The 12,353-nt window shown below is 44.0% G+C and overlaps 1 protein-coding gene across 2 annotated transcripts in view; it reads right to left on the bottom strand.

Annotated features, from left to right (window-relative positions):
* The window catches only part of PRKAG1 (protein kinase AMP-activated non-catalytic subunit gamma 1), a 525,734-nt gene that overhangs the window by 156,866 nt on the left and 356,515 nt on the right, over positions 1-12,353 (bottom strand). The gene's annotated exons all lie outside the window — the stretch shown is intronic.

Below are 12,353 nucleotides of genomic sequence, written 5' to 3'. Positions count from 1 at the left end.
AGAAACATTTTGTCCTGCGGAGAGGTAATAAACTTGTTGGACCTCCGTGGGACAGGTTTCATAGTACCGGGGGACCCCCACGCCCTTCAAGCAACTCATTCCATTAATTCATCGAAGGGTGGAGTCATCCAGGAGGTGGAGGGTTGAGACCCAACGGCCTTCAGAAGGACCAACTCATCATCAGTAGGGTTAACGGGCTGCCAGTCACCTCTCTGTCTTAGGATCTCTAGGATATCAGCAAAAGAGATATCCTCCGAGAGGGACCATGAGGACCTTTCTGACTCCTCCAAGTCAGTGATGTGACAGACTCCTGTGGGGAGTCTAAATGCCTCCTCTTGCAAAGCTTCTTTTGGAGAACCTCATCAACGGGAGCTTCTGGTGAGGTCTCAGTAGAACATAGGTCATGCAATGGGGCTACCTGAGGCGCTAGGTCTCTACGCTTTAAGGGGACCGGTGATGCAGAGGTAGAACGTGGCACTTTCGGGGATGAGGAAGTAGGCCCTGATGAAGTGGGCATCTTTGGAGACATAACTCTCCTCATGGCATCGAAGGCCCCTCCGCTCTGATACAAGGAAGCAGTTGGTTCCAAAGAAGACTGCAACTTCCACGGCACCGAAACATTGGGCTCCGAGCCAGAGGAAGGAGCCGAGCTCATCCGTGCTGAAGCTCCGAAAGGAAGGATTGGAACCGACCCATCGGTTCGACCCCCCCCAGAGCCGAGAGTAGAGTGTCGGCTCCCAGACTCCTTGATAGGCACCGAAGTAGTCTGAGTCGATGGAGCCGATGGCACTAGAATAGGCCTCAGCTCCAAGGGTTCCATGATCATCAGCTTTATCTCCTCCAGCTCTGAAGGCCCGGCTCGGCGGAGTAGCAGACAGTAGGCAAGTACGTCTTCGGCTCTGAGACCAGTTGGGCCGGAGTCGGCAACAATTTGGCTAATGCCAGGTTTTGGAGGAGCCTCTGCACCACTCGGTCCACATCCACATCGGAGAGGCTCCTCAAAGAATGAGTCGAAGGGATGGATGAAGTCACCGATTGCAAAATTGGCGAGTTCAAAACTTTGGAGACAGACTCCGAAAAACTTGCTCAGTTCTGAGGACTGTGGAACCAGTGACTGCACCTTCTCAGCTAATTTCGGAGCAGAAGACTTTAGCTACGAAGAAGCTTTCAAAGACTTAGATCCCTTGGAAGATTTTGAAGTCTGGTCAGCCTTATCAAGAGATTCCTGAAAATCAGGTTTCAACAAACCTCTATCCACTAGCTTTCTCCTACGTTCTAACAAGAACCTGCTGAACGAGTGACAAATGGAGCAGTCCTCCTGAAGATGGACTGCACCCAGTCAGTATACACAACTCACATGTAAATCAGTAATGGACATTATTTGTCCGCACTTCGGGCATTTCTTAAACCCTGACCTCTCTCTCTCTTTCTCCTTATGATCAGCCACAATGTATGTATATGTATGTGTGTGTGTGTGTGTATATATATATATATATATATATATATATATATATATATATATATATATATATATATATATATATATATATATATATTTAACTGCCTAGACAAAGCTAATACACTGGCTAGGCTAATACCGCGCACTAGGTTAACAATTATACAGTTGAACAGCTAAAGAGTTAAACAGCTATAACAACAACACTCTAAACCACACACTAAGAAATTAACAGTTAAACAGTTAACAGTTAGAATTAAACACTCTAAAGGGATTAGGGACTAACTAAAAACGACCAAAGAAAGGCCTAAGAGCAGCTGCCCTATAAACTATTTTTTTTCTGAGAGAAAATAAATCAAGAAAATGACTAAGTATTAGTCTATGGTTAAACTATGAAAAATACATTCTTCCTGTAATATTCTAATAGAAATATATTGAATAAATCTAGAAAAGATGAATATACTGGCCTGAGCTCCACTCTCGACCTCCGATCTGTTGCAGCGGCAAACTAGATCTGAGGTGAGGCAGAGAGTATCATGGGATAGGGACTTGGCCCTCTTGCTATTTGAAAACCTCGAGCTTGTGAAAGCGGCTGACTCAGAGCTGAGGGATCGGCTCCGAACCTATTTATAAGAATGAACGGTGAAATTAAACAACTTCACATACAATTTTAAGTCTTATTTAGATATGCTACCAATACATGTAACTCTGTATGAACTACAGGAGGAGTAAATTCTGGACGCGTTGCAGGTGCTGCGAAGAACACTTTTGGCTAACATCAAAGACTGAAACAATACTAACTTTAATCATACCCTGACTTAGGAATGGGGGCCAATTCCAGTCATGACATTAGAAACCCAAAAGACTTGGAGAAATTAAATTGAGAGAAACAAATTATTCATTCTGGAAACAGTTCCATAGAAGGGCAAAGCTCCTTCAAAAGGACTAGCCAAAACCACACTCTCCTCAGAATATGAATTGGAAATCTGTGTAAACAAAACAATCTGTCCCTTCACCAACATTTTAAGGTTCAAACTCTTAAATCTCTTCAGAAAATGAAGAATCCATTTCTCTTTTACCAGAAACATCCATACAGGACGGGTCCAGAGAAACAGAGAGAAAAACAAATGCCTAAGATTTTCTTTTTTGACAGGAATTTCTGGAGAGACATACCCACTTTTGCCAGGAAGTCTCCCCACTAATGGGTATAGCTTTCTGGCTAGGCAGAGTGGCATATTCTCTGCCCCTTCTCCCAGGGTCACAAGAATCTCTCTCCTTTGCCCACTAAAGGCCCATCAACAGTCACAGAAGATGTGTCTAACCCGGTTTAGTCCATGGTGGCTGTAAGAACTACAGCATAGGTTCATAGGTAGGTACTAGGCTATCGGCCCTAGGGCCCATACGAGCCTAGCCAAAAAATGTACCCTGGCTTTCGCCACCCAAGAAAATTATTTTCCTGTGCCCCTGTCGAGCAGAGCCACAGAAGTGATCCCCGGGGTGAATTTCCCATTTCCCATCCAATCATCAAGATTTTTCTTGAAGAGTGCTAATAAGGAGCTCTGTTTGACATAGATAGGTAGTCTGTTCCAGAGTATGGGAAGTCTCTGGGACATGAATCTATCCCTCCAGCATGTTCTGTCTATTGTGGTGACAAGATTAAGGTCCCTAGAGCATGTAGTTCGGAGGGATTGGGACTTCTTTAAGTGGAGCATGTCCAACAGCTCTGGGTTTGACATAGCTTTGTACAGTCACCTATCTGCAGCTGAGGTACTTTACCAGCCTGTTGTGAAGGTAAAGGCTGATTAGTAATTGTGGCTGGAAGAAGAAAAAAAAAAAAAAGGAATTGGCAGACTGTTCCATGACTAAGCCAAAAGAGATACCCGATTTCCAAGGAAGTCTAGCAGTAGTTGGTAAAACAGATTAGTAAAAAAAGTAACTTTTTCCCAGTAAAAACATAGTAAAAAAAAAACATTTTAAACACTTACTCTGGTCCCCAAAAGTAAATTAAACAAACCTTTACCTGAGAAAAAGTACCTTAAAATAAACTAACAACTTTTTGCCACAAAGTAAAAAAAGTCACACTCTCCATTAAAAATTATTAAAGTTACGTGAGTGTGATTAAAATACTTTTGCCCAGCTTGAAAAAAGTTATTTTAAAGAAAAAGTACAATTTATGCCATAAAAAGTAGAACCTTTATTTCCCAAAGGGAACGTCTCTTCCCAGCAATGGAACAGCATTAGCAGTCCTCTGATCCATGAAAGCCCGCAGAGAATCACTCTATTTGTGGCAGGAAAGCTTTAAAAGGCTTTGCAAGTTCAACCTTCCCTTTCAGTCAGCGCAACACAAGATGACTGATGATTTGGGCACATGGAAGGTGCCTGAAGCTTTGGAAGCTGATAGGCTATAGCAGGATATCACCCATATAGCTTAAGTTACTGCAGCAGTGGATCCATATCAAGAACTGCTATGACTTTTTCCATACGTCTTTATATTTCTTTCCATTCTCTAATTTCCATTACTCTTAACAGTACTTAAAGCATATATTATCTATAATCTCATATTTCAATCTGTTGTATCCATCTACAACACTGTATACACAATATTCTGAACCTCCTTTTCCAATTTACCTACCACTCACCCTAAGATTCACAACATTGTCTAAAGACCATATGATCTTTCCACAATCTATTACTTGCACAAAAACAAACAAACTTTTCCCCAAATACAACTTTATTTTTAGTTTCCCCAACTCACTACATATTGCTACATAATCAGGAAACATTAGTTCATACAGCTATTTGCTTCCTTAAGGTTAACATCATATTATCAATTTCTGCAGAAAGTGTACCTTGCATATATGTAAAAAGTACAGTTGTGTACATTTACCATAAATGTAGATGTTCAAGTGTATTCATGAAGTTATTACATTTGGGTAATCTGCTGGCAGGTTGCCCTCAGTCGGCCTGAATTCCAAAGTCTTGGGTCCTGCGTCGGTTGTTGTCTTCTCTTCCATGACGTCAGGTCGTCAGGGGTATAAAACATGCAGCCAACATCATTTTCTTTAATTTTTCAATACACCACATAGGTTGTAGAAGATAGAGAAGGAAAGATAAACTGTAGAATGACAGGGGAATGGCGGGAGGGTAACCTGGACTGCAACAGCGAATACACTCGAACATCTACATTTATGGTAAGTATACACAATTGTACTATGTTCTTCGTGTTTCACTGTTGCAGTCATTACATTTGGGTAGAATCCCAAAGCTATGGTTGGGAGGCTGGAACTAAACAGCATTAGGTGAGGCTAACAGGCCCTGCAGCACTGCAGTGGCAAAGCCTGCCCTGGACTTAGAGTAGAGAGGCAAATGGTAATGCTTTGCAAAGGTGTGAACAGAACTCCAAGTAGCAGCCTCTAGAATGTCCTTGGTTGGTACTCCTCTGAGAAAGGCTGCTGAAGTAGCTGCAGCCCAGGTGGAGTGAGACCTAATTGCCCTTGGGCACAGGTTTGCCATGGTGCAAGTAGCAGAAACAGATGCAATGGCTTATCCACTTTGAAACTGTCTGCTTTGAAATAGCCTTTCCTTCTGATCCTGCAGCATATGACACTAGTAATTGCTCAGTTTTTCTTAGAGCTTTAGTCCTGCTCAAGTAGAATCTTAGCTGTGTGTGTACGTCCAAGAAATGCAGAATTCTCACCCCGTTGTTCTGCAGATTTGGATAAAAAGTTGGCAGATGAATTGCTTAGTTAAGAGCCAAACTGGAAACGACCTTAGGCATAAAACTAGGATTTGTCCTCAGAGACACCCTGTCTGGGTAAAATATAATATAATAATAAAATACCAGTGATGTTAGTTAAGGAATAACAATAGCAAAAAGGGAAGGTCTGTCAAAGACAGGAGAGGGACAGTAACAAAAAGGGTAAAAAATTAAATTACCAAGGAAAAGGGTAGGAAATAGGCGACAGTGAAAAAAGGCTAATTTGACTAAAAATTTAGTAATTTAGAAGAAAAAAAAGGTCATAAAATCAACAATTTACTACTTAGCTTTGAGAGAGATGGTGGACATGTCTGACTAGGAATGTGGCAAACGAGATCTGGAGTATCGAGGAGAGGGGCATTGTGGGTAGGTTCTTAGCGGAGAGTTTTTGGCTTGCGTGAGCTGGAAAACGGCCGTATCGGTTCCGAGGATGACTCATAGCAGCAATCTCTTTCAATTTCAACTGTGCCTTTCATGGCCTCTTAGGACAGGGTTTCAACTCTGAGGACAAAGCGTGCTTTTGATGTCTTGCTTTGCCAAGAATAACTGCAAAAGTCCTTCTGTGGATACCTGCAGCATATGATGCATCACAGCATGCTCCACCTGCACCAACAATTAGCCTTTCTAGGCTTTGGCATTAATACCATTTGCTGAATAAGAATCTGGACAGTGGGCAAAAAGGCACCAGCTGCATGGATATTATACCTGCCAAGGCTGGCTATTACACAACATGGAAAGGCATAAATTGGGTCATCAATGTCAGGGGAAGGAAAGGCTAGAAGAGCAAATATAGTGATGGGCATCTATGGGAATGTAGTGGAAACTGATGCAAGAAGGATGCTCCTCAAGGAAACACAAACCTGTCTGGTGGACATCCTCTATCAATAGGCTTTACAACAAAAGGAAGAAACTGTTGTCCAAGGTTAAAAGGGAACAAATTCCAAACTGGAAAAACTCCTTCCTTAGCCTCAACAAGCAAATTAGATCACTAGTGAAAACCTCCAAGGCAAGTTATGAATCAAAACTAGCCTCCATAACAAAGGGAAACCATAAAGTCCTCTTTAGGCAGCAATCTCCATGGCATAGCCCATGTTTGTTCCAAATTATTACTTAACAGTATCACTTACACTGATCCTGTTGACTTAGCCAACCTGCTAGCAAGATAGTTTCAGCGCAAACTTCACCCTCCTGCCCCCCCCAAAGGCCCCTTTGACATCCCTGATACTTTCCTGCACCTCACATCTCTGTAGATCAAGTGTTACAGGCCCTATCCAAGGCAAAGAACACAGCTTCCATGGGACCTGATAGTATCCCAGGCTGTATTCTGCACCATCTCCAGCAAGAACTTGCTTCTTCACTGAGTACCCTATTCACCCACAGCCTAAGTACTGGCTTCATTCCAGCAGAGTGGAGAAGTGCCATTGTCATCCCTTTGCACAAAGGTGGTGCGACTACTGACCCTAGAAACTATCACCCCATTAGCTTGACAAGTCTGATCCATAAAGCCATGGAGTGTATTATTATGGATCTCATAAACAAGGACATAGGCAATCTCCAAGTACTTGACCCCACCCAGTTTGGATTAGCCAAGGGCAGATCTTGCCTGTTGAACCCGGTTGACTTCTTTGAGACTGTCACCAAGGCCTTGGATGAGGGAAAGTCAATACATACAGCTTACCTTGACTTGGCCAAGGCCTTTGACACAATCCCCCACTCTGGCATATCGAAAAGCTAACCTAACTTGGCGTAAATCCCTACCTCATCAGGTCGGTGGCCAACTGGCTCACTGACAAGACCCTCAAAGTCAAAATAGGCACCTCCACTTCCGATAGCAGACCTGTCACTAACAGAGTTCCCCAAGGATCTGTCCTGGGACTCCTACTGTTTGGCATCTATTTCTTATAGGTCCAGGCAAAGACAAAAGGCCTGTGGCTGACCAAGTTTGCAGACGACTGTAAGTTGGCTGCTGTCATGGACTCCCCAAATTATGTTAACATACGGAAAGAAGGTCTCACAGCAACTAATGACTGGTGCTAAAGTCATGGCCTCAAGCTAAATGCAAAAAAAGTAGCATCATGCCACTCAGCAAAAACACAACCCCTACTGATTACCACATCAACAGCAACCCCCTAAAGCACACAACCTGTGGTGAAAGACCTGGACACTCAGGTTGACAAAGTACAGTTTTGTACCTACCATAAATGTAGATGTCCGATAGACATGCAACTGCAGTCATAACATATGGGTTGTCCTGCCTCAGGCAGCCCTCGGTCGGCCGGATTCCCAAGTCTGGGTCCGACGTCGGCTGATGTCGCATTTCTCTCCGACGTCAGAGAGGCTGGAGTACATAAGCATCAGCCGACACCATCTTCTTCAGTGTTTCTTGCCCCAGATGCCAGGTGCCCTCCAAGGAAGGCTGTAATCAAATTGGAAGACAAAAACATGATTCCAGAGAAATCAATGAGCAATAAAACAAATACACCATAACAGATATCTCCAGCTAAGAGAAAGAGGGATAGGAGAGGTTCCTAGGCATAGAGGGGTATGGAGGGTGGGAAAATCCGACTGCAGCTGCATGTCTATCGGACATCTACATTTATGGTAGGTACAAAACTGTACTATGTCCTTCAAGAATGCAACTGCAGTCATAACATGTGGGTAGAATACCATAGCTTAGCTGGGGGAGGAGGTATGCTCTAGGAAAAAGATGGTGTGGCAATCAAACCCTGCAGGACTGCCGTGGCAAAGCCTGCTCTGGATCTGGAGTATAAAGGGAGATTGTAGTGTTTGGAAAATGTATGCATGGAGCTCCATGTAGCAGCTTCTAGAATGTCCTTAGTAGGCACCCCTCTTAAGAATGCTGTAGAGGTGGCTGTAGCTCTTGTGGAATGTGGTCTGAAATTGGCTGGCACAGTCTTTCCATGAAAGGAATAACAAAATCCGATGCAATGTCCAATCCATTTTGAAATTGTTTGTTTTGAAATTGCTTTTCCTTGGACTGCAGGGGCGTAAGCTACAAAAAGTTGTTCAGACTTCCTACTGGCCTTGGTTCTGTCCAGGTAGTATCGAAGTTGTCTGTGAATGTCCAAGGTATGTAACAGTCTTTCCCCCTTATTCTCAGGATTGGGGAAGAAAGCAGGCAAATGAATAGCTTGATTCAAAGAAACCCTAGATACCACCTTTGGCATAAAAGTAGGGTTGGTCCTTAATGAAACCCTGTCTCTGTGAAAAATTATGAACGGTGGTATTGCCATTAGGGCCTGTAGTTCCGAAACCCTTCTTGCTGAGGTGATTGCCAACAAGAAAGCTGTTTTCCATGAGAGAAATTGCAAGTCAACTGAAGCTGCTGGCTCAAAAGGAGGTAGAGTCAGCTTTTCTAGGACAAAATTGAGGTCCCAGGCTGGCACTGGGGCCTTTCTTGGTGGCTTGATATTCTTGATTCCCCTGAGGAATTGCCTTAGCAAAGGGTGTGAAAAGACAGGAGGATCAGTGTTATATCTAGCTGAAATAGCTGATGCATGTATCTTTATGGAAGAATATGAGAGGCCGTTCTTTAGCATATCCGCCAAATATTCCAAGATGAGTGGGATGTTCAACAATGATGCATCATGCCCCTTGCTGGTATACCAATTGCTGAACCTCTTCCATTTTGCTAAGTAAACCTTTCTGGTGGATGGTCTTCGAGCCTCTGTTAGTATCCGCTGAACTTCCTTGGAGAGAGATAGGTCGAGATTATTTATGGGATCTCCCAGGCTGTTAGCTGCAGTGTCTGAAGGTTTGGATGCACTGTTTTGAGGTTGTGTTGAGTCAAAAGTAGGGGCCATTGGGGAAGGGCCCACCTCCTGGTGTGACATATGCTCCTTGTCAGTGGGTACCAGTGTTGTCTTGGCCAGTCCGGAGCTATTATGATTCCCTTGGGTCTCTCTGCTTTGATCTTTAGTAGTATTGAGGTCATCAGTGGCAGAGGTGGGAATGCATAGATTGTTAGGCATTTCCAGTTGAATGAGAGAGCATCTATTTTCCAAGCTTTTGGATAGTATGTCCTTGTGCAGAATTTTTGTAGATGATGGTTGAGGTGAGAGGCAAAAAGGTCTACTTCTGGCCTGCCCCATGTCGAAGTGAGCTGTGTGAAGATCTTCGGATGTAACCTCCACTCGTGTGGATCTGTGAAATTCCTGCTTAGGCTGTCCGCCAGCACATTGTCTTTGCCTGGAACAAACTGGGATTGTAACTGGATGTTTAGGCTCAGTGATTTTTCCCAAAGATGCACTGTCAGTCTGCAAAGGGGGTAAGAGTGGGTGCCCCCTTGCTTGTTTATATACCACATCACAGTGGTGTTGTCTGTCCGTATCAGTAAATGGCCTTGTTGAAGTTGGTGTTGAAAGGCCTCGATGGCATGCATTACTGCCAGCATTTCCTTTTGATTTATATGCAGATGTGTTTCCTTTTGAGACCATTGTCCTTGTATACACCTGCCTTCCATGTGCCCTCCCTCCCCCCCCATCCAAGGTCTGAGGCGTCTGTGGTCAAGGTCTGTGTTATCTGTGGTTTCTTGAATGACATACCTGTGTTGGCCTGGCTCACCGAGGCCCACCATAGGAATTCCTTTTGTAAGCATGGAATGAGTGGTATGGTTGTCTCCAAGTTGTTGCTGTGCTGAGACCAAATGCTTTTTAGGTACCATTGAAGCTTTCTCATGTGTAGTCTTGCTAATTGAACCAGGAGAATGCAAGATGCCATGTGGCCCAGGGCCTGTAGGAATCTCCTTGCAGTCATCTGGGTGAGTTTTGCTAAACCTTTGAAGTAATGAGTTAACTTCTCTTGCTTGTCTTCTGTCAGGTAAGCCATTTGAGAGGCTGTGTCTAATTTGCCTCCTAAGAAGATTATTTGTTGGGATGGCTGCAGTCTTGACTTTTGAAAGTTGACTGTGTATCCCAGAGCTTGTAGTAATCGTATGATATAGTCCAAGTTTTTTGTCAACATCAATTTGTCGTCCGCTTGTATAAGGCAGTTGTCCAGGTACGGGTAAATTTGTATCCCTTGGAGCCTGCAATGAGCAATTACTGAAGCCAGGCATTTTGTGAATACTCTGGGCGCAGTAGATAAGCCAAATGGCAATGCTGAGAATTGATAATGCTCTGGACCTGCAAGAAATCTGAGGTATCTTCTGCAGCTGTGTCTGATAGGGACATGCAGGTATGCCTCCTTGAGGTCCAGAGTAATCAGCCAAGACCCCTTGCCCAGCATGGGAAGGAGTTGCTGTAGAGTCAGCATTTTGAACTTCAGTACTATGAGAAAGGTGTTTAATGCGGACAAATCCAGTATTGGTCTCCATTGAGATTCTTTTCTTGGAACAAGGAACAGTCTTGAGTAAAACCCCTGGCCTTGTTCTTGTTGTGGAACTCTTTCTATTGCTTTTATTCGAGTCAGCAGAGCGATTTGCTTGATAGCCTCTGCCCTCTGGTTTTGTGGTAGGTTTGGCATGCCTTGTTTTCTTGGCAAGGTATGAAAATGGAACCTGTAGCCTCGGTCTATAATGTCCAAAATCCATTTGTCCTTGGGGAGTCTGTGCCAATTTTCTGCAAACAGAGATAATTTCCGCCCAAGGGAGCTTCTATTTGTTCCTGGTAGGCGGAAGTAGAGGAAAGTCATTGAGATTGTGGCTGTGGGGCAGGTGAAACCCCTCGTCACTTCTTTGGTTTCCTGGCTGCCATTGTCGTCCCTGTAAGGACCTCTGTATTGGCCTCTTCCTCGGCCACGTCTGTTTTACCCCTTTGAAACTTTTCTGGATTAGGAAAGGACCAGTTTTTGAAGGCCAATTCCTACTGAATCTGGGGGGTTGAACCTGGAGGAAATCTTTCACCGTCTGAACTGATTTTGCTTTTTCCTCGATGGTCTTTAACACATCCTTAGCATTAGCACCGAAAAGCTTGTTCTTTTCCAAAGGTGCATCCAGAAGTTTTGCCTTTACATGATCTGGTAGAGGTTGATCTTTTAACCATGCATGTCTACGAATGACTGCCCTGTCATAGCTGCCCTACATGAAGCCTCCAGTGCATCATATCCACACTGCAGGAAGTGATTGCTTACTTGCTGAGTGTTATGTACTGCTTCCTGCAAAGCCTTCCTGTCTAAAGGATCAGGAGTGGCCAATGTTTTTTGTAAATCTTCTAACAGGAAATCCTGATATTGTAACATATGAAAAAGGCAATTCAAAGCTCTCATAGATAAGGTAGTGGATGTGTAAACGTTTTTTGCCCCATCTCTCTAATGACCTAGCTTCCCTGTTGGAGGGCAATGGATTTTTAGAGGTGGAAGCTGAAACTCCCTTAGGCCCCTGAGAAATAGTTTCCAAATCAGCAGTATGGGCCCTGAATAAATGGGAATGAGTTTCTGGGACCCTGTAATACCTGTCTGGCTTGGCTGGAGCAGGAGGAAGAGAGTCAGGGGTAACACTAGAGTCAAAATATAAATCATCCAAAACATCAAGTACAGGAGGAATAGCTAAGGGCCTGTGCTGGGGCTTCTTAAGGAAAGTCCGAAGGCGTTTTCTGGAATCAGAATATTCCTGGCCTTGCCACTTGAAATGTTCCCTCATGGTATGCAGAACTTCCCCAAAAGAAATATCCTCAGGCGGGGAGGCCGAGGGGATCCTCTGCATCAGAGTCCTCATAGGTCTGGAAGAGCTCTTCCTGGCTATCAGAATGGACAGAGCCCTCAGAATCTTCATCTGACGGAATAGGGTCAGAGGGCTCAACCCGGGCCCTTTTATCAGAAGGAGGCTGGGATCCTCTCTCAGGATGGGCCTGTGAACCTCTAATCATAGAAATTAAATCAGCAGCCATAGGCATAATTTGTGTCTCTGGAGTAGGCTGAGAAGGGTTTCAACTCTGAGGACAAAGAGTGCTTTTGATGTCTTGCTTTGCCAAGAATAACTGCAAAAGTCCTTCTGTGGATACCTGCAGCATATGATGCATCACAGCATGCTCCACCTGCACCAACAATTAGCCTTTCTAGGCTTTGGCATTAATACCATTTGCTGAGTAAGAATCTGGACAGTGGGCAAAGGCACCAGCTGCATGGATATTATACCTGCCAAGGCTGGCTATTACACAACATGGAAAGGCATAAATTGGGTCA

Source organism: Protopterus annectens, chromosome 9.part0, assembly GCF_019279795.1.
Source record: "Protopterus annectens isolate FY-2018-M chromosome 9.part0, PAN1.0, whole genome shotgun sequence".
NCBI classification, from domain to species: Eukaryota; Metazoa; Chordata; order Ceratodontiformes; family Protopteridae; genus Protopterus; species Protopterus annectens.
Note: the sequence above shows the minus strand (reverse complement) of the source record. Positions and strands in the feature narration are given on the sequence as shown.